The 26,236-nt window shown below is 45.1% G+C and overlaps 1 protein-coding gene across 2 annotated transcripts in view; it reads left to right on the top strand.

The window, feature by feature from the left end:
• MTNR1A (melatonin receptor 1A) overlaps positions 1-26,236 on the top strand; it is a 370,867-nt gene that overhangs the window by 74,998 nt on the left and 269,633 nt on the right. The window lies entirely within an intron of this gene.

Below are 26,236 nucleotides of genomic sequence, written 5' to 3'. Positions count from 1 at the left end.
GGTGCCTTCCTAGCGGGTGTAGAGAGGGGCTGCGCCACATAAAATGTCAGAGCCTCCGGTTTCTAGCTGAGGGTCGTTTCCTGCCTCTACTAGTTCGGGGACCGGTCTCCCCCTTTGGCCTGACCCCTCCACGCAGGTGGATTCGGGCGTGCGGTGGCGACTCGCCCGTCCGCACCCCTGGGATCCCTTCATTCCTCGTTCCTGGAGCCTTCTCCGCTCCTCTTCCTTCCTTCTCCCTCTTCCAGGCCTGGGCCTCTGTTACTAGGCCCGCCTCCGGAGCAGAGCTCATGCAGAGCCCCTGCTCCCTGCCACTTCTGCTCAGACTTCTCTGCACTGAACTAAGATGGTGCCCACCTTTTATACTCCCTTCTCAATGCACCCAGGAACTGCTTCCTCCCTGCTCCTGCACTACAGGGTTTCCCTTCCTCAGTGTTCCCTCCCCCCACTCCAGCCAGGGACAGGGACTGTCGTGCCCATCTCAGGGGCATATTGGTCGCCCTGCCCCACGGCAATGTGGTGTAATGCATGCAGGTGTCGGGTCCTGATCCACACTCCATCCTTACCTGAGAGTGAGATATCACACCTCTGGGTGAGGTGCAATACGTCTGTAGCAACCGAGCCCTCAGGGTGCTACAGTTCCATTTATCTTCAGCCTAGGTGACGTATTGCGATACAGGGCCGTGATTTTGGCTATAAAAGGGTCCCCTAGACCCCTACCCCAAGCTTTTTAAGAGAATCATATATGGCGTGCCAGGAGACTCTATGGAATGCTTTCTCAGCATCCAACGAGAGTATCTAATTACAAATTTTTAACTGCATCTAGCCCAGGAAATACTTTGTGCCTAGTAGCAGTGTCTGCTAGTGAGCGGATTATCCCGGCTGTTAAGCAAGCTGCACCACCTGTAGTTTAGACACTTAATTTTTTCAAAGGAAATGCTTCGGGACCATGGGATACTTAGTGAAGAGCATCAGGAGGCACCCCAAGGCATAGGGGCTGGGACTGGCAGTGGGATGCCTTGCGGTGGACAGCCGAGCTCGATCCTTATAAAAGCTTTTTAACTGCAGCAGCTTTAGTGGACGCTACTGGAGCTGGAATTACCGCGGCTGCTGGCATGAGACTTGCCCTCCAATAGATCCTTGTAAATGGATTTAAAGTGTATTCATTCAAATTAGAGAGACAATTTAAATTAAAAAGCTTAGAGCTGCCTCCACCACAGGGGGGCTCGCTCGACCCACCAGCGGACAGGCACCAGTATTGGGAGAGGGGGGCTGGCCGTCAGGGTTCACCGCGGCTCTGGCACAAACCCGGCGACACGGAGGTGGCACGGGCAGGAGCGGACTGGCCGTGTCGGCTTCTCACTTTTTGGATTTTAGAAGGGCATGACATGCCTATATCTGTGTCTCCCCCTCCTTTTACTACTCCACCTCTTTTATTTTCGCATGACTATATGTACTTGTCACTTTTCCATGTGTTAGTTATGTCTTCTGAGCAGTTTGTCAGCTTTTGGACACCTTTGAAGGTGTTTTCTATGTGTTTCTATGTGTTTTTGTTTGCCTGCCATTGGTTTTAACGGTGTTCGAAGGTGTTCGACGAACAGTTCGACGAACAGTTCGGCGAACACACGGGTGTTCGACGAACCGAACCGAACTCGAACACTACGGGGGTGGCTCAACACTACTGAAGAGCCACCACGACTTGTGGTGAGAGGCAGAGTTGTGTTTGAGGATGCAGTTGTTGACGTGCTTCCAGTACTACGTCTCTGTCCAGGAAGGCGCATCCTGACTTCGTCGTCACTAGCATCTTCCTTCACCTCCTCTGCTGACCTCATCTCTTGGCTGACTGTGGGTTGACAGTAAGTGGGATCTCCAACCTCATCATCATCACCCTGTGCGTTATCACACCCGTCGTCCTCAGAGCCAACCTGTTCCTGCCCTGACAAAAAACTAAAGTTGTCGCTCCAATCAGGTATTTGAGTCTCATTATCGTCTTCCTCATTGTCTCCACCAACAGGAGTTACAGTTTGGGAATGAGGGTCTACATTATGGTCATAACCTTCTGCGTCTGGTCCTGGATCCAATTCATAAAGATTCTGGGCATCAGTGCAGATCATTTCCTCGTCTGGATTCACAGAAGCGCTGGAGTCGACCTCTGATTCCCAGGCTATAGTATGAGTAAACAGCTCTGCAGACTGAACCATCTGTTCTACCTCATACTCAGACGGACAGCTGGAGATTTGGGAGCTGTGAGGAAGCAAGTGCGATTGGGGTGACACCTTTGAGGACTGGAGTATTTGTGATGTTGAAGTTGATGTGGAGGAGAGCCCACTTAAAGGAGCACTTGATATCCGTTGAAGCACCTGCTGTTTTTGTGCCTCATCTGGAATTTGTAGCGATTGGCGTGGCCGTAAGAAAGGGATCTTATCACATTGTCCGCTAAAAGAAGTAGACATTTTAGTTTGGCTGGAAGATGGTCTTTCTTCTGCAGATGTTACTGTTGCTTTAACACCTACCCCACGGACACAAACCTTTTTTTCCCCTTCCCAACACGCCTATTCCCCTTTCCACCAGCAGCAGGCCTTTTTCCACTCATTTTGGTGGTTAACTAATTCACAACTCTGGAGTTGTTTGCACAAAAAAACAATGGATGGGAACCGAGCAGAGCTGAGTGGCCAAACTGTGGTATTAGGCCAAAACTATTGGCTGGGTTAGATGCAGAAAAAATTAAATTCAATTTGCAACCTGATGGAGGTCAGTATAGATAGACTAATAGAGAAAGTCCCACACACAGCTAGAAGCCCAAATATTTTTTCAGAGGTAGATGCAGAAAAAAAATATATTCAGTTTGCAACCTGATGGAGGTCAGTATAGATGGACTAATAGAGAAAGTCCCACACACTGCTAGAAGGCCAGATATTTTTTCAGAGGTAGATGCAGAAAAAAATTATATTCAGTTTGCAACCTGATGGAGGTCAGTATAGATGGACTAATAGAAAAAGTCCCACACACAGCTAGAAGCCCAAATATTTTTTCAGAGGTAGATGCAGATAAAAATTATTTTTAATTTGCAACCTGATGGAGGTCAGTATAGATGGACTAATAGAGAAAGTCCCACACACTGCTAGAAGGCCAAATATTTTTTCAGAGGTAGATGCAGAAAAAAATTATATTCAGTTTGCAACCTGATGGAGGTCTGTATAGATGGATTAATAGAACAAGTCCCACACACAGCTAGAAGCCCAATATTTTTTCAGAGGTAGATGCAGAAAAAAAATATATTCAGTTTGCAACCTGATGGAGGTCAGTATAGATGGACTAATAGAGAAAGTCCCACACACTGCTAGAAGGCCAAATATTTTTTCAGAGCTAGATGCAGACAAAAAATTATTTTTAATTTGCAACCTGATGGAGGTCAGTATAGATGGACTAATAGAGAACGTCCCACACACTGCTAGAAGGCCAAATATTTTTTCAGAGCTGGATGCAGATAAAAATTATTTTTAATTTGCAACCTGATGGAGGTCAGTATAGATGGACTAATAGAGAAAGTCCCACACACTGCTAGAAGGCCAAATATTTTTTCAGAGCGAGATGCAGAAAAAAATGATATTCAGTTTGCAACCTGATGGAGGTCAGTATAGATGGACTAATAGAACAAGTCCCACACACAGCTAGAAGCCCAAATATTTTTTCAGAGGTAGATGCAGATAAAAATTAGTTTTAATTTGCAACCTGATGGAGGTCAGTATAGATGGACTAATAGAGAAAGTCCCACACACTTCTAGAAGGCCAAATATTATTTCAGAGCTAGATGCAGACAAAAAATTATTTTCAGTTTGCAACCTGATGGAGGTCAGTATAGATGGACTAATAGAACAAGTCCCACACACAGCTAGAAGCCCAAATAATTTTTCAGAGGTAGATGCAGAAAAAAATTATATTCAGTTTGCAACCTGATGGAGGTCTGTATAGATGGATTAATAGAACAAGTCCCACACACAGCTAGAAGCCCAATATTTTTTCAGAGGTAGATGCAGAAAAAAATATATTCAATTTGCAACCTGATGGAGGTCAGTATAGATGGACTAATAGAGAAAGTCCCACACACTGCTAGAAGGCCAAATATTTTTTCAGAGCTAGATGCAGACAAAAAATTATTTTTAATTTGCAACCTGATGGAGGTCAGTATAGATGGACTAATAGAGAAAGTCCCACACACAGCTAGAAGCCCAAATATTTTTTCAGAGCTAGATGCAGAAAAAATTATATTCAGTTTGCAACCTGATGGAGGTCAGTATAGATGTACTAATAGAACAAGTCCCACACACAGCTAGAAGCCCAAATATTTTTTCAGAGGTAGATGCAGAAAAAAATTATATTCAGTTTGCAACCTGATGGAGGTCTGTATAGATGGATTAATAGAACAAGTCACACACACAGCTAGAAACCCAATATTTTTTCAGAGGTAGATGCAGAAAAAAAATATATTCAGTTTGCAACCTGATGGAGGTCAGTATAGATGGACTAATAGAGAAAGTCCCACACACTGCTAGAAGGCCAAATATTTTTTCAGAGCTAGATGCAGACAAAAAATTATTTTTAATTTGCAACCTGATGGAGGTCAGTATAGATGGACTAATAGAGAAAGTCCCACACACTGCTAGAAGGCCAAATATTTTTTCAGAGCTGGATGCAGATAAAAATTATTTTTAATTTGCAACCTGATGGAGGTCAGTATAGATGGACTAATAGAGAAAGTCCCACACACTGCTAGAAGGCCAAATATTTTTTCAGAGCTAGATGCAGAAAAAAATTATATTCAGTTTGCAACCTGATGGAGGTCAGTATAGATGGACTAATAGAACAAGTCCCACACACAGCTAGAAGCCCAAATATTTTTTCAGAGGTAGATGCAGATAAAAATTATTTTTAATTTGCAACCTGATGGAGGTCAGTATAGATGGACTAATAGAACAAGTCCCACACACAGCTAGAAGCCCAAATATTTTTTCAGAGGTAGATGCAGAAAAAAATTATATTCAGTTTGCAACCTGATGGAGTTCTGTATAGATGGATTAATAGAACAAGTCCCACACACAGCTAGAAGCCCAATATTTTTTCAGAGGTAGATGCAGAAAAAAAAAATATTCAGTTTGCAACCTGATGGAGGTCAGTATAGATGGACTAATAGAGAAAGTCCCACACACTGCTAGAAGGCCAAATATTTTTTCAGAGCTAGATGCAGAAAAAAATTATATTCAGTTTGCAACCTGATGGAGGTCAGTATAGATGGACTAATAGAACAAGTCCCACACACTGCTAGAAGTCCAAATATTTTTTCAGAGCTAGATGCAGGAAAAAATTATATTCAATTTGCAACCTGATGGAGGTCAGTATAGATGGACTAATAGAATGATGCTATGCCCAAAAGATTTTACTTCACTAGGTGCAGTAAAAAAATTGGTATTCTATACACAGGTGGTATATCTTGCAACACAGATAGGCTACTCCACTGACTAACACACTCTGCAATAGGCCAAAAAGGATTAGCTTTGCTAGATTCAGCCAAATGCTGTGAAAAAAAACTTGCACAGCACTGGCACAGACCTGCCTTGCAAAAACTGATAGGAACTGATGTAACCTAGTCCCCACAGTCTGCCTAGGCTAGATGCAGTTAAAAATTCTTATTAGATACACAGGTGGTGTAGCTTGCTTCAGAGCTGGGCTACTACGCTGAGTAGCAGACACTGAAGCTTTGGAGCAGACCTCTGAGTAAACAGCTCTTCAGACTTAACCATCTGTGTTACTCCAAGCCATAGTGAATGTAGTTTCTTACGGTTAAAAGGGGGGGGGGGAGCGACCCAACCCACCTGGAATTGAATATGCCAACGTCACGTAAAACACAGCAAGGGGACTCCAAAAAGAGTCTCCATTTTTTCCAAAAATTGTGGCACAGACAACACTTTAGTGGCATCAATTGCCCCAGAGTTGCTTAAAATGGTTGGTGAGGTGATTTTACCAAATCCTCTAGCTTTTAGTCTCCCCAGGATGACACAGGGGTAGAAAAGTCCTTGCTGATCCATGATTTGTTCATCTTTATGAACGTGAGTCTGTCTACATTCTCAGTGGACAGCCGCGTGCGCGTATCTGTCAGCACACCACCAGCAGCGCTGCACACACGTTCAGAGAGAACGCTGGCTGCAGGGCATGACAAGATCTCCAAGGCGTGAGTGGCGAGCTCTGGACATTTTTCCTGATTAGAAGCCCAAAATGAGCAAGGGTCCAGTGACACAGTCATGGCTTCGATGTTCACTTGGAGATACTCCTGTACCATCCTCTCTAGGCGTTGACTATGTGTCAGACTTCTTGGCTCCTGTGGCCTTGCAAAGGATGGTCTAAAAAAGTGGTGAAACGATTCCACAAAATTGCTGTTACCAGCAGATACTGTGTTACTGTTACGGTTTGAGTGATGAAGACTCGACAGTCCCACGGTTTGCAAGTTAGAACTGTGAGATTCACTACGTGCACCCCTGGTGTTTTGTGGAAAAGCACATGTAAGATTCTGCAACAGCCTCTGCAGATACTCCTGCATGCGTGAATCCCTTTCTATGGCAGGAATTTTTTCGGCAAATTTACTTTTGTACCGGGGATCTAAGAGTGTGGAAACCCAGTAGTCTGGATTACTTCGAATTCTGACAATCCGAGGGTCATGTTGCAGGTAGTGCAGCAAGAAGGCACTCATGTGTCTTGCGCATCCAGGAGGACCAAGTCCTTGTTGTGTTAGTAGCGAGGTAAGAATCATGCTTCCTTCCTCTGCCCTCTCTCCCCAACCTCGCACAACAGAAATGTGATCAAGGTCTCCCTCATCTGATGAGTCTTCCATGCCCATCGCCAGTTCGTCCCCCACTTCTTCCTCAGCTCCTGCGCCTTCCTCAACAGTTTGGCTGCTACCATGCGCCCTGGTTAATCCCTCTCCCCCACCCTCCCATGCCTGCCGCCTTGGTGCTGTCGACCGTCTGGACCTTGGAGATGTTATCCTTTCCGCATACGACTCCTCCTCTACTTTTTCCACCTCCTCTTGTCCAACCACCTGACTCCGAATTCTGTTTAACGTGTGCTCCAGCATGTGAATCACCGGAATAGTCATGCTGATAATGACATCATCAGCACTAAACATCTTCGTCGCCATTTCAAAACTGTGCGGAAGGATGCATAGGTCCCTGATCTGAGACCACTCCTGCAGCGTCATTTGCCCCACCTCTGGATCTCGTTGGCCCAGGCTATACATCAGAACGTATTGCACCAGTTCTTGTCGGTGCTGCCACAGTTGCTGCAACATGTGCAGAATTGAATTCCACCGTGTCGGCACATCGCATTTCAGCCGGTGAAGTGGCAGGCCCAACGACTTCTGTAGAAATGTAAGTCGTTGAGCTGCGGGATGCGAGCGGCGGAAGTGAGCACACAGCGACCGTGCCCTCTGCAGAAAGCCATCTAGTCCAGGATAGTGGGCTAAAACACGTGCGCCATACAAGACACGTGTGTGACATTACCCCGGCGAAGGGCCGCACCCAGGTTTGCAGCATTGTCACACATGGCCTTCCCTGGTTGCAGGTCCAGTGGAGACAACCATTCATGAAACTGGGTCTCCAGAGCTGACCACAACTCCTCAGCTGTGTGACTGACATTTCCCAGACATTTCAAAGTAAACACCGCCTGATGCCGTTGAGCCCTGCTGCCAGCATAGTAAGGAGGTGTGCAGGATTCCTTCTGCGCAGTTAGAAAGCGGGTGGCATTACCAGACTGGCTTTGGGTGCTGTCACACTGTCACAGAATACTGAAGGTAGGGGGCCTAAGCTGACCCTAAGCTGGGGCCCTGACTAATCCCTCAACCTGGAGGTACTGTTAAAGGTACAGAGGTCCAGGCCGCCAGCGTAACCCCTACCTCCTGAGGATCCCTGCACCTCAGTAATCTAGTCCTGAGAAGGACCCCGATCACAACAATTGGGAACCAGAAATAATATGCCCACACACAGTATTTAGACGAACGAGACAGTACAAGGGAAAAACCAAAACCACCTTGCATACAACTTCTACACAACTACAACAGAGGGAACACCAACGGGAAAGGAGATAAATGATAAAGCGAGGAAAGGGAAAAAACACTTCCAAATACACTTATCTCAGCAACTCCAAACACCACGATCCGCTCTGTAAGTCTGAATGAAAAGCTTTCACCGACACCTCCCAAACAGACCTGCAGGAATATGAAGGAGTCTCACTAAAGAAGCATTGATTGCAGCTGGGCGAGGCTGGACCTCAGCTAGCCCAGAGAGAGAGAGAATTAACTCCTTCACTGCCGAAAAAACACAAAGCACCAACAAGTCAGCTGCGAGAAGTCAGGCTGTGTACTCGTGACGATCTTCGTGGCAATACACCCGTGACAGTACCCCCCCTTCTACGAGGGGCCTCCGGACCCTCAGGGCCAGGTTTATTCGGGTGAGTCGTGTGGAAGGCCCGAACTAATCGGTCTGCGTTAATATCCGACGCAGGAACCCACATCCTCTCCTCAGGACCATACCCCTTCCAATGAACCAAGTACTGAAGGGACCGGCGATTAAAGCGTGAATCAATGACCCTCGATACCTGGAACTCCAAGTTACCATTGACAACCACAGGAGGGGGAGGTAAAGGTGACGGTACCACCGGCGCCACATACCTCTTAAGCAATGATCTGTGAAACACGTTGTGAATTTTAAACGTAGGGGGGAGGTCAAGACGGAATGCCACCGGATTAATAACAGAACTGATTCTGTACGGCCCGATGAACCTGGGACCCAGTTTCCAGGAGGGAACCTTAAGTTTAATATTCCTGGTAGACAACCATACCTGATCGTTCACACTTAGGTCCGGACCAGACACTCTCCTCCTATCAGCCATACGTTTGTATCGGTTCCCCATAGTATTCAGATTCTTCAGCACCCCTCTCCATACTGAAGCGAGAGATGAGGAAAATCGTTCCTCCTCCGGAACCCCCGAAGAGCCCCCCCTACTGAAAGTACAAAACTGGGGGTGAAAACCATATGCCCCAAAAAACGGGGACTTACCAGTGGACTCGCTCCGCCTATTATTGAGAGCAAACTCTGCCAGAGGTAGGAAAGAAGCCCAATCCTCCTGGTTCTCTGACACAAAACACCGAAGATATGTCTCCAAGCTCTGGTTCATACGTTCCGTCTGACCATTGGTCTGAGGATGAAAAGCCGACGAAAATGACAAATGCATCCCCCGCCGTGCACAAAACGCCTTCCAGAACTTGGACACAAACTGAGACCCCCGATCAGACACCACCTCGGAGGGTACCCCGTGAAGCCTCACAATCTCCCCAATGAACACCTGCGCAAGAGTTTTAGCATTAGGGAGAGCCGGAAGAGCGATAAAATGTGCCATCTTGCTGAACCTGTCCACTACAACGAGTATGACCGTTTTACCCGAAGACGGAGGGAGGTCCGTAATAAAGTCCATAGACAGATGAGTCCAAGGACGCTCCGGGATCTTCAAAGGTAAAAGGGCCCCAGACGGACGGGTATGTGAGGTCTTAGAGCGCGCACAAACCCCACAGGACGCGACAAAAGTTACCACCTCTTTATGTAAGTTAGGCCACCAAAACCGACGCGAGAGGAGATCCACAGTTGCTTTACTCCCCGGGTGTCCTGCAAAAACTGAGTTATGGTGTGCCTCGATCACCTTTTGTCGCAACTGATCTGGAACGAACAGTCTCCCCGGAGGTCCAACAGGGGCGTCCCCCTGAGCCTCCAATATCTCCTCCTCCAGCTCAGAGCATACTGCTGAAACCACCACCCCCTCCTGAAGAATAGGAATCGGGTCGTCCGTATTCCCGGCCCCAGGGAAACTACGAGATAAGGCATCCGCCTTTACATTTTTAGACCCAGGACGATATGTAACGACGAAATTAAACCTGGTAAAAAACAATGACCACCTAGCTTGTCTGGGATTCAGACGTTTAGCGGACTCCAGATATAGCAGGTTCTTGTGATCGGTGATGACGGTGACCGGATGAACTGCCCCCTCCAAAAAATGGCGCCACTCCTCAAAAGCTAACTTAATGGCCAAGAGTTCCCTATTGCCGACATCGTAATTCCTCTCAGCGGACGACAATTTTTTAGAGAAAAAGGCGCACGGATGCCACTTACCAGGGGACGAACCCTGTGACAATACTGCTCCTACCCCTACCTCGGAAGCGTCTACCTCTACAAAGAATGGCTGAGACGCATCAGGTTGAATGAGTATGGGTGCCGAGGCAAAACATTTTTTCAAGGAGGAGAATGCTTGACAAGCCTTGTCAGACCACCTAGAAAAATCCGTCCCCTTTTTAGTCATGTCTGTGAGAGGCTTAACCATGGACGAGAAATTACGAATGAACTTCCGGTAATAGTTAGCAAACCCCAGGAAACGTTGTAGTGCCTTAAGATTCTCCGGCCGATCCCACTCAAGAACTGCCCGCACTTTCCCAGGGTCCATACGAAAACCGGACGCTGAAACCAGGAAGCCTAAAAACTGGAGTTCCTGTACGGCGAACACACACTTTTCCCACTTGGCATACAGTTTATTATCCCGCAAGATCTGTAACACCTGTCTAACGTGCTCCTGATGAGACACCAGATCCGGCGAGTAAATTAAGATATCATCCAGATATATGACAACAAACTGTCCCACCAGGTGGAGAAAAATATCATTAACAAAGTGTTGAAACACCGCCGGGGCATTAGTCAGACCGAATGGCATGACAAGGTTCTCATAATGCCCCTCCGGAGTGTTAAAAGCCGTCTTCCACTCATCCCCCTCCTTCATCCTAATCAGATTGTACGCCCCCCTGAGATCCAACTTAGAGAACCATTTGGCGCCCACGATCTGATTAAAGAGATCGGGAATAAGTGGGAGCGGATACGGATCTCGGACCGTAATCCGATTAAGTTCACGGAAATCCAGGCAAGGGCGTAGGCCTCCATCTTTCTTCTTAACAAAGAAGAACCCCGCGGCCACCGGTGAAGATGAAGGTCTAATATGCCCCTTAGCCAGACTTTCAGAAATATAATCCTTCATGGCCTGCCTCTCAGGACCAGAAAGGTTATACAACCTAGCTTTAGGTAACTTGGCCTCAGGGAGCAGTTTTACAGAACAGTCATACTCGCGATGAGGAGGTAGTTCCTGACACCCATTCTCCGAGAATACATCCTCAAAGTCCGCCAGAAATGGAGGTAAGACCCAAGGAGTAACCGCACCGATGACCGTGTTCATGCAGTTTTTATTACAGAATTTACTCCATTGGCTTATCTCTCTGGTTTGCCAATTAATAACCGGGTTATGCTTAGCTAACCAAGGAAGGCCCAACACTATAGGAGTGGGAAGACCCTCCAACACGTAGCAAGACAACAGTTCTTTATGTATTGCCCCCACTTGAAGTTTTACGCCATGCACAGCTTGCAAAAAACTTCCCTGACCGAGAGGCCTGGCATCGATCGAGAATATGGGGATGGGTTTAGCCAACTCACTCAATCGCATACCTTGAACCCGGGCAAACCGAGCATCAACCAGATTAGCCCCGGCCCCACTATCCAGAAGAACAGATATCCTCTCAGTTCTCGCACCCACCACCACCTCCGCCGGTACGAGAAACTGAGACGAACCTAGGGACGAAATACCTACTCCCAGATTGCCGTCCACCACACAACCTGGGATCAACAGTTTTTTCGACGACTCTTTACTCTGCAAGGGACGGGATGGACACCCCCCAATAAAATGTCCCTTTTTCCCGCAGAGGAAACACCTTCCTGTCTTATGGCGCTCCACCGGTCCCCTTCCCCGAAATGATGTCCCTCCTAATTGCATAGGCTCCTCCGGACTGACCAGGGGAACCACCATATGAGGGGACCTTGTAGGAGGTGGAGACATTACAGGGGGTAGAGTTATCCCGCACCTCTCCCGAAGCCGTCTGTCAACGCGAATGGCAAGGGCCATAGCGGCTTCCAGTGACGCGGGAGAGTCATACTGTGCCAACACATCCTGTAATTTGTCGGATAAACCATGACAAAACTGGCTCCTAAGAGCCGGGTCATTCCACTGGGTGTCCGTGGCCCACCTACGGAACTCCGAACAGAATTCCTCCGCCGGACGATCTCCCTGCTGAATCCTACGTAACTTAGACTCAGCAAGGGAGATCCGATCTGGGTCATCATATACGAGTCCCAGAGCAGCGAAAAACCTATCCACTGACTGGAGAACCGGGGAGCTTGGGGGAAGAGAGAACGCCCAAGATTGTGGGTCCCCTTGTAGGAGCGAGATGACAATTCCCACCCTTTGTTCTTCGCTGCCCGATAACCGAGGCCGCAGCCGAAAGTACAATTTGCATGCCTCCCGAAAAACAAAAAACTTGTCCCGCCCCCCAGTGAACCTGTCAGGGAGAGCTACTTTAGGTTCTGGTCCGGCTTGCTCCAGAGGATGCAAAACCTTGGACCTAACGTCCGCCAGCCCCATGGACAAACTCTGCAACTGCCGAGCTAGACCGGCTACTGGATCCATGGTAGCTGGAGAAAAACTAAGTTGGTCGGTGAAAATGTCACACTGTCACAGAATACTGAAGGTAGGGGGCCTAAGCTGACCCTAAGCTGGGGCCCTGACTAATCCCTCAACCTGGAGGTACTGTTAAAGGTACAGAGGTCCAGGCCGCCAGCGTAACCCCTACCTCCTGAGGATCCCTGCACCTCAGTAATCTAGTCCTGAGAAGGACCCCGATCACAACAATTGGGAACCAGAAATAATATGCCCACACACAGTATTTAGACGAACGAGACAGTACAAGGGAAAAACCAAAACCACCTTGCATACAACTTCTACACAACTACAACAGAGGGAACACCAACGGGAAAGGAGATAAATGATAAAGCGAGGAAAGGGAAAAAACACTTCCAAATACACTTATCTCAGCAACTCCAAACACCACGATCCGCTCTGTAAGTCTGAATGAAAAGCTTTCACCGACACCTCCCAAACAGACCTGCAGGAATATGAAGGAGTCTCACTAAAGAAGCATTGATTGCAGCTGGGCGAGGCTGGACCTCAGCTAGCCCAGAGAGAGAGAGAATTAACTCCTTCACTGCCGAAAAAACACAAAGCACCAACAAGTCAGCTGCGAGAAGTCAGGCTGTGTACTCGTGACGATCTTCGTGGCAACACACCCGTGACAGGTGCAGGTGGAGGACCGAGAGGCGGTTGAGGAGGCAGAAGCAGTGGAGTAACTTCTGGATAAAGAGGATTGACGCACAACTCGTGGGGACGGCAAGACGTGGATAGCAGCCCCTTGTCCTGCTGTCACCATAGTTACCCAGTGCCCAGTCAGCGACATGTAACGCCCCTGTCCATGCCTACTCGTCCAAGTGTCTGTGGTGAAATGCACCCTGTCACACACAGTTTCTCAAAGAAGTGGTGATGTTGTGTGCGACATGCTGGTGTAGCGCAGGCACACCTTTCTTTGAGAAGTAGTGCTGACTGGGCATCTGGTACTGGGGCACTGCGACAGACATAAGGTCTCGAAAATCCTCTGTGTCCACCAGGCGGAAAGCCAGCATTTCTGTAGCCAACAGCTTTCAGATGGTGAAATTCAACCTCTTAGCTTTGTCATGGCTAGGAGGAAATGGTCTTTTACTTGTCCACATCTGAGGGACCAAGGGCTGGCTGTTGTGCTTAGACGGGGTTGATAAGGGTGTCCCCGGAAAACTGCCGGTCTGTGAGGAAGATGCAGGCGGAAAAGTTAGGTTGCCTTGATCCAAAGGTGGTGCTCTCGATGTCGGAAAGCGCTCAACACCAGCTGGTGTTTCCACTTCCAAATGAAATGATGACCTGCCAATCACACTGGCTGTTGCGGGTAAAGAGGTGGCAGGTCTGCGTCCAAAAACATTTGTGACTGCTGTCCCCCCAGTCACAGAGGATGAAGAGGCCGCGGATGCACAAGATGGGGCAGACGGTGGTTGGCCCGGCCCGCTAGGCCGCATTGTAGCACTGTGAGCTTCCCACTGCAACTTATGCTTCATATCCATGTGACGGTTCATGCATGATGTACTCAAACTATGGATTTTTTGGCCTCTTCTTAGCTTTTGGTGAAAATTATTACAGATAACACGAGGTGGGTCATCCTTATCGATCTGAAAAAATGCCCAGGCTATGCAAGGGTTAGAGCCCATGCGACCTGAAGAGCCACCACGACTTGTGGTCAGAGGCAGAGTTGTGGTTTAGGATGTATTTGTTGGCGTGCTTCCAGTACTCCGTCTCTGTCCAGGAAGGCGCAACCTAACCTCGTCGTCAATAGCATCCTCCTCCACCTCCTCTGCTGACCTCATCGACTGGCTGACTGTGGGTTGACAGTAAGTGGGATCTCCAACTTCGTCATCATCACCCTGTGTGTTCTCACACCCGCCGTCCACAGAGCCAACCTCTTCCTGCCCTCACCGAAAAGTCAAGTTGTCGCTCCAATCAGGTATTTGAGTCTCATCATCGTCTTCATCATTGTCTCCACCAACAGGAGTTACAGTATGGGAACGAGGGTCTTTATTATGCTCAGAACCTTCTTCATCTGGTCCTGGATCCGACTCATAAAGATTCTGGGCATCAGTGCAGATCATTTCCTCGTCTGGATTAACAGAAGCTCTGGAGCAGACCTCCGTTTCCCAGGCTATTGTATGAGTAAACAGCTGTGCAGACTCAACCATCTTTGTTACCCCATACTCAGACAGGCAGCTGGAGACTTGGGAGCTGTGAGGAAGCAAGTGCGATTGGGGTGACACCTCTGAGGACTGGAGTATTTGTGATGTTGAAGTTGAGGTGGAGGAGAGCCCATTTGATGGAGCACTTGATATCCGTTGAAGTACCTGCTGTTTTTGTGTCTCATCTGGAATTTGTAGCGATGGGCGTGTCCGTAAGAAAGGGATCGTATCACATTGTCCACGAAAAGAAGTGGACATCTTAGTTTGGCTGAAAGATGGTCTTTCTTCTGCAGATGTTACTCCCCCCCCACCGTGGGGGGACTCGACCCACCAGCGGACAGGCACCAGTATTGGGAGAGGGGGGCTGGCCGTCAGGGTCCACCGCAGCTCTGGCACAAACCCGGCGACACGGAGGTCGCACACGCAGGAGCGGACTGGCCGTGTCGGCTTCGCACTCCAGCGTAGTCCCTCTGCCCGCTCGCGCCCGTAACCTCAAAGGGATGCGCAAGCGGCTTTTCTTCCCAGGGCTGTTCCCCGCCCAGCAGGAACGTGGGGGAGCTCAGGTCGGACTTCCACTGTACTCCCTTACCTCCCTCGCCCTCTTTCCTTCTTCCATTCTCCATCTAACCCTTCGGCTCTGTGGTGTCCGCTCTCCCTCCCGCTCTCTCCTTCTCACAGGTGGACTACCGCGTGTATTCACACTGTGGCGAATCTTTTGGGCCCAGGCATAAGAAGTTGTCGAGGTAATGGATGATATGTGCCCCCTTAGAAATGTCCATTACAACCCATTCGAGGAAGCAACTAAACGCCTCAAATAGTGAGCAGGATCTGGACCACCCCATGGGCAAACAGCGATCTATATAGTATGCTCCTTCCCAGAAGCAGCCCAATAGGTGGATACTATTCGGAGGCATAGGTAGTAAGTAACCGGAACGCCGCATCAATGTCTGTTTTGGCCATTAGGGTGACCCTTCCCAACTTCTTGATCCGCCTGATTGCCTTGTCAAAGGATGTACAGTATATACTACTGTACTTGGTTCCGCGTCGATGTTTTCATTTACTGACCTGCCCCTTGGATTTGACAAATTGTGGATTAGTCCGAATGTATTGGGTTCCCTTTTTGGCACAACTCACAACGGGGCTACCACTACGTCTTGTAAGGAAACTGTTCTGAATGGAACCGCCATTCTACCTAAAGATATTTCTTTTTTTAATTTTCTTGTCACGACGTCTGGGTGTTGGTAGGCTGATTTTAGATTTTTACTCCAGCCTTTCTTGATTTTAGAAGGGCATGACATGCCTATATCTGTGTCTCCCCCTGCTTTTACTCCTCCACCTCTTTTCTTTTCGCATGACTATATGTACTTGTCACTTTTCCATGTGTTAGTTGTGTCTTCTGAGCAGTTTGTCAGCTTTTGGACACCTTTGAAGGTGTTTTCTATGTGTTTCTATGTGTTTTTGTTTGCCTGCCATTGGTTTTAACGGTGTTCGACGGTGATCGGTGGACATACCGGTGTTCGACGAACCGAACCCGAACACAACGGGGGTGACTCAACACTATTAGTGAGTACTGTAAAATAAATAAAAAACGTGGCAAAAAACTATGTTTTTTATCATATCGCCTGAACAAAAAGTGGAATACAATGTATTAAAAAAAAACAAAAGTAAATACAAATGGTATGGCTGAAAATTTCATCTTATCTTGCAAAAACTAAGCTGTCATACAGCTCAATCTGTGGAAAAATGAAAAAGTTATAGTTCTCAGAGTAAAGCGATCGAAAAAAAGAAAAAATAATTATTTTTCTATAAAATAGTTTTTTTTGTGTAAAAGTGCCAAAACATAAAAAAATTATATAAAGGTAGTACCGATGTAATCGTACTGCCTCGAAGAATAAAGCTGCCTTATCAATTTTACCATACGTGGAACGGCATAAAAAAAAAAAATTCTGAATTGCTGTTTTTTTTTTAATTCTGACTCCCAAAAATTGGAATAGAAAGCGATCAAAAAACACTATGTGCCCAAAAATAGTACCTATAAAAACGTCAACTCATCCCAGAATTAACAAGCCCTCACATGACTCTGTCTGCAGAAATGTGGAAAAATTATAGCTCTCAAAATTTGGCAATGCAGGTTTTTGCAATAAAAATCATTTTTTAGTGTGAGACTGCAGCCAAACCTAAAAAAGATATAAATCTGGTATCACTGTAATCGCACTGACCCGAAGAATAAAGTTGTCTAATCACTTATACCGCACGAGAAACAGCGTAAAAAATAAATAAAACCAATTCTTCACCTGATGTTGATTTTTTCATTCTGCCACCCAAAGATCGCAGTAAGGCTCTGCTCACATTTATCCTGTGCTCAAAAATGAGTGCGTACACCAGGGTTTCCATGAAAATTTCAGAAATACGTGATTCAGACGGAACTGCCCTTGGAAGATGCCCTATAATGAGTCAGATGGAGGCACTGTGGACAATGTCTGGCCTGTGATCCAGCGGTGTCCGTCTTTTTAGGCATGCATAAAAACACGAGCTGCCACAGTTTTGTGCACTTCTGAAAAGGACAGTACTGAACTGAGGCTAGATGGAGTCCACAGTAATTCTGCTGCCTTATTATAATGAATTGAACCCTCAGGGGTTTCATCTGAATCACGTCACTCGGAGATTTAGGTGGAAACCCCAAAGTAAGTGCTCAGTGTAGAGCGCAAGATAATTGTGATCCAAAATGTTATGTAAAAAGTTCCCAACAAAAACTTCAAATCAATCCACAAAAAAAGTCCCACTGAGGTCCGTCAACTGTTAACGGAAATATAGGGACCTTCCATGTTACTGGTAGTACAAAGGCTCTGGAAAAGCGTTATGGTTCCTTGTCCCCTAAAAAAAAGCCAGTGAATTCTTCACTCCAAAATCCAAATTCCCCCCTCCCTTCTGAGCCCCACAGTGTGCCTAAACTACATTTAACATCCACATGTTTGGCATTTTTGTAGCGATGAGAGCCCGCCTATTTTACAGGTGCTTGTCTCCAGAAGCATGAGCTGGGCACTACAATGTACTGGGCTCTGCAATGTACTGGGGACTACAACATACTGGGCAGTGCAATGGCAGTTTGCAATTTTCACTCAGCAACATCCACTGCTGCTTGTTTCTGGAAAACACCCATGGAGTCATAATCGTCACTACACCTGTAGATAAATATTCAAAGGGGTATCATTTCCAAAATGGGGTCACTTGAGGGGGGCTCTGTACATGAAGTCCACAAACTATTCTAGGAAAATCTGCACTCCAGAATGCAAATAGCGCTCTGTCCTTCCCGAGCCTCGCTGTATGGCTAAGCAGTACTGTACAGTCACATATGGGGTATTTCCACGTTTAGCAGAAATTGTAGGACTAATTTAGGTGCCATTTTTCCCATTTCCCCATGGGAAAATGTAAAATCTGGAGCTAACACAAATTTTTGGTGGTAAAAACGTAATTATTTTTCTTCTCGCAATATGTCACGAACTTGTTTATTCCATGCTTAGAAGACTTGGTGCTGTCCTTAAAATTCATGGGGGGCATACAAAATACTAGATGTACTTATTTTTAATGTTAGGTGTGTTCATTTTTGCATTTACTAAATTGAGAAAAATTAAGATTTTTTTAATGAAAGATTTATTATTTACCTCAACGTATTATTATGGGTAAAAAACAATGTTCTATGAAACCCTGGCTTACCAAAATTTTTGGAAACTCATTTACGCTGAACACTGTATATGACTCGCCCCCTGGGCCGCGTGGGGAACCCGGAACCGGGCCTTTTTGTGGGATGCTGGGGGTTGTAGTCTCTGTGGCGGCGACCCGGTCCCGTGGCTCAGGGTGGTCAAACCAGTGGCAGTCTTTATAGGGGTTTTTGTGGTTAATGTCCGACTACGCCACCCGTGGATTGCGGTCAGGGTGTACCGTCGCTGCAAGGCAGTCCGCTGAGGCCAGTGTGGTGTGTGCAGCTAAAGATGGGATAACTCCCCACGGGAAGAGTATGGCCTCAGGGCAGGGAATGTGGATGATGGGAGTGATGGTGCATGGGCATCCCAGCACTATGAAGCACAGAGACGTGGGGTTGCAGTTCAAGTTCTTAACTTACAGTTCTTTATATTCCAAGTCACTCCGCCGACAATGACTGCCCAAGCCGTGCTGCATCCACCAGATGCGGGGCTCGGTCAACCCCCAGGCAGTTCCAGAGTGTGGCACAGGTCTCCTTTCTATTCCTTTCTCTGGTCGTGCCCCACCAGTGACACTACGTCTCTGTTGGTGCCCTGATGAAAGGGTGTGGAACACCCAGAAATGCGTAGGCATTTACCAATAAACAAGGATTTTATTATATGTTCCTGATTTGAGGATTTTTCAGCGGCGCGGACGTATATCTCTACCTACACCGCCTTCGGATTTATTCTGGTCCTGTGGGACACCTATTGGAGATCCGCTGCAGCTGCCTTTTATACGGGATGGTAGTTGTGTCCTCACACAACCGAACCAGTTGAGAACCACCTTTTTACTATTATCCCCTATGCTTACAGGTGTAACCCTATTGGGCTTTGCGCTCTCTCTTTGTAAAAAAAATTATAGAAATAAAAATGCCAAATCGTCCCACAAAAAACAAGCCCTAATATGGCTCATTCGGCAAAAATATAAAAAGTTACAGCTCTCAGAATATGACGATGCAAAATCAAATTCTTTTTTGCAAAATACTGTTTTTAGTATGTAAAAATAGCAAAGCATAAAAAATAGAAATTTAGTATTGCTGTAATTGTACCAACCCAATGGACAAATCGGGATTATTTCTTTTACCGCAGGGTGAATGGCGCAAAAAATAAAAACAATTACTGAATTGCTAGGCTTTGTTCATTCTGTCTGAAAAATCTGAATAAAAAGCGATCAAAAATTACTATGTGCCCCAAAATGGTACCAAAAATATCTGCAACTTGTCCCACAAAAAATAAGCCCTCATACAGCTGTGTTCATAAAAATAAAAAAGGTACAGCTCTCAAAATGTAGCGAAGAAAAAAACTACTTTTTTTAAAAAAAAAGCATTTTAATGTGTGATAGCAGCAAAACCTAAAAAAAAACATATAAATCTGGTAATCATACCGACCCGAAGAATAAATCTGCCTTATCATTAATACCGCATGGCGAATGGTGCACTAAAAATAAGGACTATTCTTGTACTGCTGTCTATTTGTTCATTCTGCCTCCAAAAAAATCGGACTAAGGCTCAGCTCACATTTATCCTGTGCTCTCTGCTAAGCGCTTACGTCAGGGTTTCCGTCTAAATTCCCTAAAACTGCAATTCAGACAAAACTCCAGATGGAGCCACTCACTTATGAGACCGAAAGAGTTACTTTGGACTGGTCTCTGTTCCGACGGCGTCCCATCATTTTAGGCTTTTTTTTTTAGCGCACAGATGTGGGCTACCACAGATCTGTGCACGCCTAAAAAGATGTAGACCACAGGAGCAGACGTCAAAAAGACTCCAAAGTGTCTCCATCTGCCTCATTATGGTGGGTGGTTCCGTCGGGAGTTTCGTCTGAATAGCATTTTTGTGGGATTTACACAGAAACCCCAAGGTAAGTGCTCAGTGTAGAACACAAGAAGGCAATCCAGTCTTATTCTGGAAGCAATCAAAAATGATGTACCCCAATATGTTACCAATAGAACCCCTAATTTATCCCACACAAAACCAACCCCTCTCAGGTCCTTCATCTGTCAATGGAACTATAGGGGGTCCCATGTTACTGGTAGAACAAAGACTCTGGAAAAGCGACGGCTCCCACCCCCTCAAATAAAATCCAGTCAATTCTGTGCTCCCAAATCCAAATGCCTCCCTGCTTCTGAGCTCCACTGTGCCTAAACCATAGTAACCATAGTAAGCGGCTACATGTTTGGCATTATTGAAGCGGGGAGTGCACTTAACAATTTACGGGGTGTGGGTCAACAGGAGAAATGTATGGGACGCTGCAATATACACTTTATGGGAACACAATATATGGGCACTAAACTACCATATTTGCAATTCTCCAGAATAAAGCCTGGCATGGATGTAACATAATGGTCACTGCAGCTGTAGATAGATTCATTGTGTAGTTTCTACAATGGGGTCACTTTGTTTTTGTTTTTTGCTGTTCTGGCACCTTTGCGGCTCCACTAATGTTGCCCACAAGCTATTCTACCAAAATCTATGCTCCAAAAGCAAAATAGTGCTCCTTCCTTCTGAGCCCTGACGTGTGACTTAACAGTAATTTCTGACAACATATGGGGTATCATCGCATTCGGGAGTAATAGAATAACAAATTATGGGGTCCATTTTCTCCTATAATCCATTGTAAAAATTACAAATTTGGGGCTAAACTAAATTTTCGGGAAAAAAATGAAAAATTTCAATATGATGACCTAATGTTATCAAACTCTGTGTAGTACCTGTGGGTTCAAAATGTTCACTTTACCCCTGGATAAAATCCTTGAGAGTTGTAGTTTCCATAATGGGGTAACTTGTCAGGGTTTTCCATTTTTTAGGCACATCAGGGGCTCTCCAAAGCGACATGATGCCCGCAGACTATTCTATCAAAGTCTGCGTTCCAAACGTCACTCCTTTCTTTCCAAGCCTTGCCATGCACCCAAACAATAGTTTTCCCCTATGTATGGGGTATCTTCGTACTCAGGAGCAATTGCACAACAAATTTTGGGGTCCATTTTTTCCTGTTACCCTTGTGAAAATAAAAATATTGGGGCTAAAAATATATTTTTGTGGAAAAAAATTTGATTTTTTATTTTCTCAGCTCTACTTTATAAACTTCTGTGAAGCACCTGGTGGCTCAAGGTGCTCACCACACATATAGATAAGTTCCTTAAGAGGTCTAGTTTCCAAAATGGGGTCACTTGTGGGGGTTTCCACTGTTTAGGCACATTAGGGGCTCTCCAAATGCAACATGGCATCAGCTCTCGATTCCAGACAATTTTGCATTCAAAAAGTCAAACGGTGCCCCTTCCCTTCCGAGCTCTGCCATGCGCCCAAACAGTAGTTTTCCCCACATATGGGGTATCAGCATGCTTAGGATAAATTGCACAAGAAATGTTGTGGTCCATTATCTCTCTTTACCCTTGTGAAAATAAAAAAAAAAAATTGGATCTGAAGTAAACATTTTCTGAAAAAAAAGTTAAACGTTCATTTTTTCCTTCGACGTTGCTTCAGTTCCTGTGAAGAGTTAATAAACTTCTTGAATGTGGTTTTGAGCATCTTGAGGAGTGCAATTTTTGAAATTCTGTCACTTTTGGGTATTTTATGTCATATATACCCCTCAAAGTCACTTCAAATGTGATGAGGTCACTAAAAATAAGGTTTCGTAAATTTTGTTGGAAAAATTAAAAATTGCTAGTCAAATTTTAACCCTTATAACTTCCTAACAAAAAAAGTTTTGTTTCAAAAATTGTCCTGATGTAAAGTAGACATGTGGGAAATGTTATTTATTAACTATTTTGTGTGACATAACTCGGTGATTTAAGGGCATAAGAATTCAAAGTTTTAAAATTGCAAAACTTTAAAAATTTTGGCCAAATTTCCATTTTTTTTCACAAATAAATGCAAGTCATAGTGACATTTTTTTACCACTATCATGAAGTACAATATGTCACACAAAAAAAACAATCTAAGAATCAGTGGGATTCGTTGAAGTGTTCCAGAATAATTACCTCATAAAGTGACACTGGTCAGAATTGTAAAATTTGGCTTGGTCATTAAGGACATAATTAGCTCCGTCACTAAGGGGTTAAGATTGTGGGGTTGCCTCAATGCAACCTTATTGTTTACCCCTGACAAAAGAGGGTCAGAAATGGCCATAGTGGTCAACACAACAACATCCAGATACCAATATGCAAACAAAATACAACCATTCTTTTTCCAGGATAGTGGGCAGAAGAGTATTCTACTTTGGTTCCCCAAATCCACAGCTCCAGCTAGATGTTGATTTAAAGAGTCCCCCCTGCTATGCCAGCTATGTAAATTGATTAAATGCACAAATAATGAGACCTGAGCCTATGGAATAATACCCTCCCTAATCCTTGACCTGTGAATGTGTACTTCAAAGGACAATTGTAACTATTTTTAAGGGACATATGCCTCTGTAGCAGGCAGACTTAACAAGGAGAATCAAAGATGACACACTGTTTAGGAGAGTAGCTTGTAGCATGGCTCGATCCAGAGAGAGACCGATTTGGATTCTACATGATTCTGGCCTAAGGGTATACGGCCCTGACTGGAAAGATACAGATCTGCTCCATTGACCATCAGAGAACCGATGGATACATTTGGGGAGACCAGGTTGGGACGATGAAGTCACCTGGCCCCATGGATATGTTTGGGGATGCCATGTGGGACCTCTGGTTGCCTGGAACCCATGGAGACATTTGGAGAAGCCACATTGGGACCAGCTGGTCATCTGGCGCCATGTAAACTCTCGGAGAAGCCAGGGTGGGACCCTCGGGTCTCCTGGCCTTTTACCTCGATGGACTGTCAGATTCCTAAGCTTTCCACTACCTCCTATCTGTGGGGGCCCGCCAAAAGCGGGGGGCCACTGGTTGAGGTAGCTGGCCCTGGAAGTCCCAAAGTCGCAGTTGTTTTATCTCAGGCGGGCCAGCGGAATTGTGAGACTGTGTAATTTTGTACCATCTTGGGTATTTGCTGGGACTGTTGTGTTAATAGTATGTTTGGTGGTTCAATAAAGTATTGCCAAGCTGTTTTACCATCACCCTGTGTTGTCAGAGTAGTGTTCTGCCCATGGAAGACCCCGTGTCTTCACAGCTTCTTTGCTTCCTTTGTTAGAAATTTAATCACGGAACAAAGCTCTAAATCCCTCATTTTTCTTGTAGAGCCACACTGTACTGCACTTGCCATTCTGTTACTTTCAGTGCTTTCATCAGATTGAACTTCTACTGTGTCTGTTGCATATCCAGACATGTCTGAATATGCACAGAAAAGCTCAGCTCTGTAAGCATATGTGCACATGTTAAGTATTTGGTGCAGAAATTTCTACACCATTTCTGCATCTCTTGGCAGGAAAAACACTGCATAAATAAGCAAGTTTTTGCCTCATTTGTGATACATTTTTTACATGTGTTTTTGGTGCAGATTTTTCCCCACTCATGAGTGAAATCTGCAGCAAAAAATGCTTAAAGAATTGACATGCTGCAGATTAAAATCTGCAAGACAAAAAAAAAATCAACTTCAGGATTCTCATTCACCTTGCTGGCATTGGAAAACCCTTCAGGTTTTGTGACAAATCTGCAAGGTAGGCACAGGTCCTAACACTGATAGAACATGCTAGAGTAGATAACTTATTGAACACCCCTCATACAGTTTATCCAATAATGTTTATTATTCTACCAGTCATGTATATGTGCAGTATATATGTAGATTTAATTGGTTCCAGTGGGCATTTTCGAGTCCTTAGATTCCCTTTAACAAAGGGGTTGTTAAAGGGAATCTGTTACCCCCTGGGGCGTATGTAACCTATTAATATAGGCATAAGGTGATAGAAATGTTAATTTAGTGCTTCCTATATGCCTCATATTAATGATCTTATTGTGTTGAAATCTTATATTATATATTTATGTTAATGATTCTTTCCAGACCACGGGGCTGGAAGGAATCCCTGCCTCCTGTCTTCATTATAATAGTACCCCCCTCCCCTGCATGTCACATTGTCTTGTGAAGTGCAGTTGCAGCGCTGTAATCCCACACCTGCAGATTGAACTCCCTCAATGATCCTTCTATGGGAGAATGTCTCCGTGACTCGCCTGCGCAGAAGATCACAGACTAGTGTATTCCGTGATCTTTCGGGACCAGGAAGGGATAATTAACATACAGATAAAATAAAAAATCTCACAAAACAAGACCATTAATATGAGGCATACAGGTAGGACTAGATTAGCATTTCTATCACCTGTATGCCCATATTAATAGGTTATATACATCCCAGGGGGTGACAGATTCCCTTTAACGTTATTGAATAAAGTAAATCATCATCAGAGTAAAGCATCAATATTGGATCAATGGAAGCCTGACGTAAACAGTGTGCAAAGCCAGAACAACAAATGCCATGCACTTTGTAGTGGTGCAATGTGAACTTTTGGTGACATTTGGCATTTTCATGCCACTTTAGGCATGATCCACAAAAGTGGGTGAAACTTCCCACCAGGGCAGGATAGGGCGGGATTGATCAAAAGTGGCGGCATACATTATGTCAGAAATAGTATTCCACTCCCCCAACTTTAGTAACTATTCTGAAGAAGCATACAGAGGCTCATGTTACCGATCAGATGGACCAAATTCATTAAGTGGCGGGAGCCTCTTATTAAATTTGGCGCCTCTTATTCCTGCATGACCCTTATTAAGACTGGCATATGAAACACCAGTCATAGTGAATCAGTGTCTAAGTCTGTCATCTTTTTAGCCTAAGATTGTAAAATGGAGAGAAATTCAAACACAAAGTACAGTATAAAAAAATCTACATACTCCTGCTAAAATAATTATTTTGTCATGTCAAAAAATCATACCTATGAGAACAATTTTAGAACTATTTTCACCTTTAATGTCCTCAATAATCTGTACAAATCCATTGAAAAACAAACTAAAGTCATTTTGAGGGGAAACATAAAAATAACAAAACCAAGGTAAAATGATTGCGTAGGTGTGAACATGAACACCCTCTTACTCAATCACATTTAAACCCATGTTAAATATTAGTCCATACACAGCTGCCATGATTTAAAGTGATTCTGATTAACGCCATATAAAATGTAACTATTCTTGTAGAAGTTTCCTGAAATTTTCTTAGTTGCATTTTACAGCAAAAGACATGGACATTAACAGCTTAAAATGCAGCAAAGGGATCTCATTGTTGAAAGTTATCAGAATTTTTCCAAGGCATTAGATATACCATGGAACACTATGAAGACGGTCATCAAGAAGTGACTTCAATTAGGAACAACAATTACATTACCTAGAGCTTAGCATCCCTCAAAAATTGAAGTCAATTTTGCAAGAAAGTCTCTTACTGAGAACTGGAAGAGCCAGAAAACAGTTTGGATGATTTCTTCTTTAAAAGCAGAGAATGAAGTTTATTCAGAGATACGCGGCAGAACAGTTCAGAAAGCAGGCAGGGAAATTACACTGGCACGTGCAGGTGACCAGATTCAGCGACACAGCATTGGGATATCTGGCGATGGTCTGGCCAAGTGGTGGACTGGTGATGGTGTGGCCTGCCCGCAGACTGGCGATAGAATGGCCTTGAACAACAGTATCAGGGACTTTTTATGGATGATTTAGACAAAAGGAAACTGCGGAAAAGGGCGTATACATGATAACCTCATACTGCAGATGACAACATGCATTTTAGAATAAAGAAGATGATGACACAATATAACAACATTAATGAACATTT

The sequence above is a fragment of the Phyllobates terribilis genome, unplaced genomic scaffold, assembly GCF_046119375.1.
Source record: "Phyllobates terribilis strain yellow unplaced genomic scaffold, ASM4611937v1 Scaffold_1__5_contigs__length_1240528914, whole genome shotgun sequence".
Classification (NCBI taxonomy): domain Eukaryota; kingdom Metazoa; phylum Chordata; class Amphibia; order Anura; family Dendrobatidae; genus Phyllobates; species Phyllobates terribilis.
This window is presented reverse-complemented; position numbering and strand designations above follow the sequence as displayed.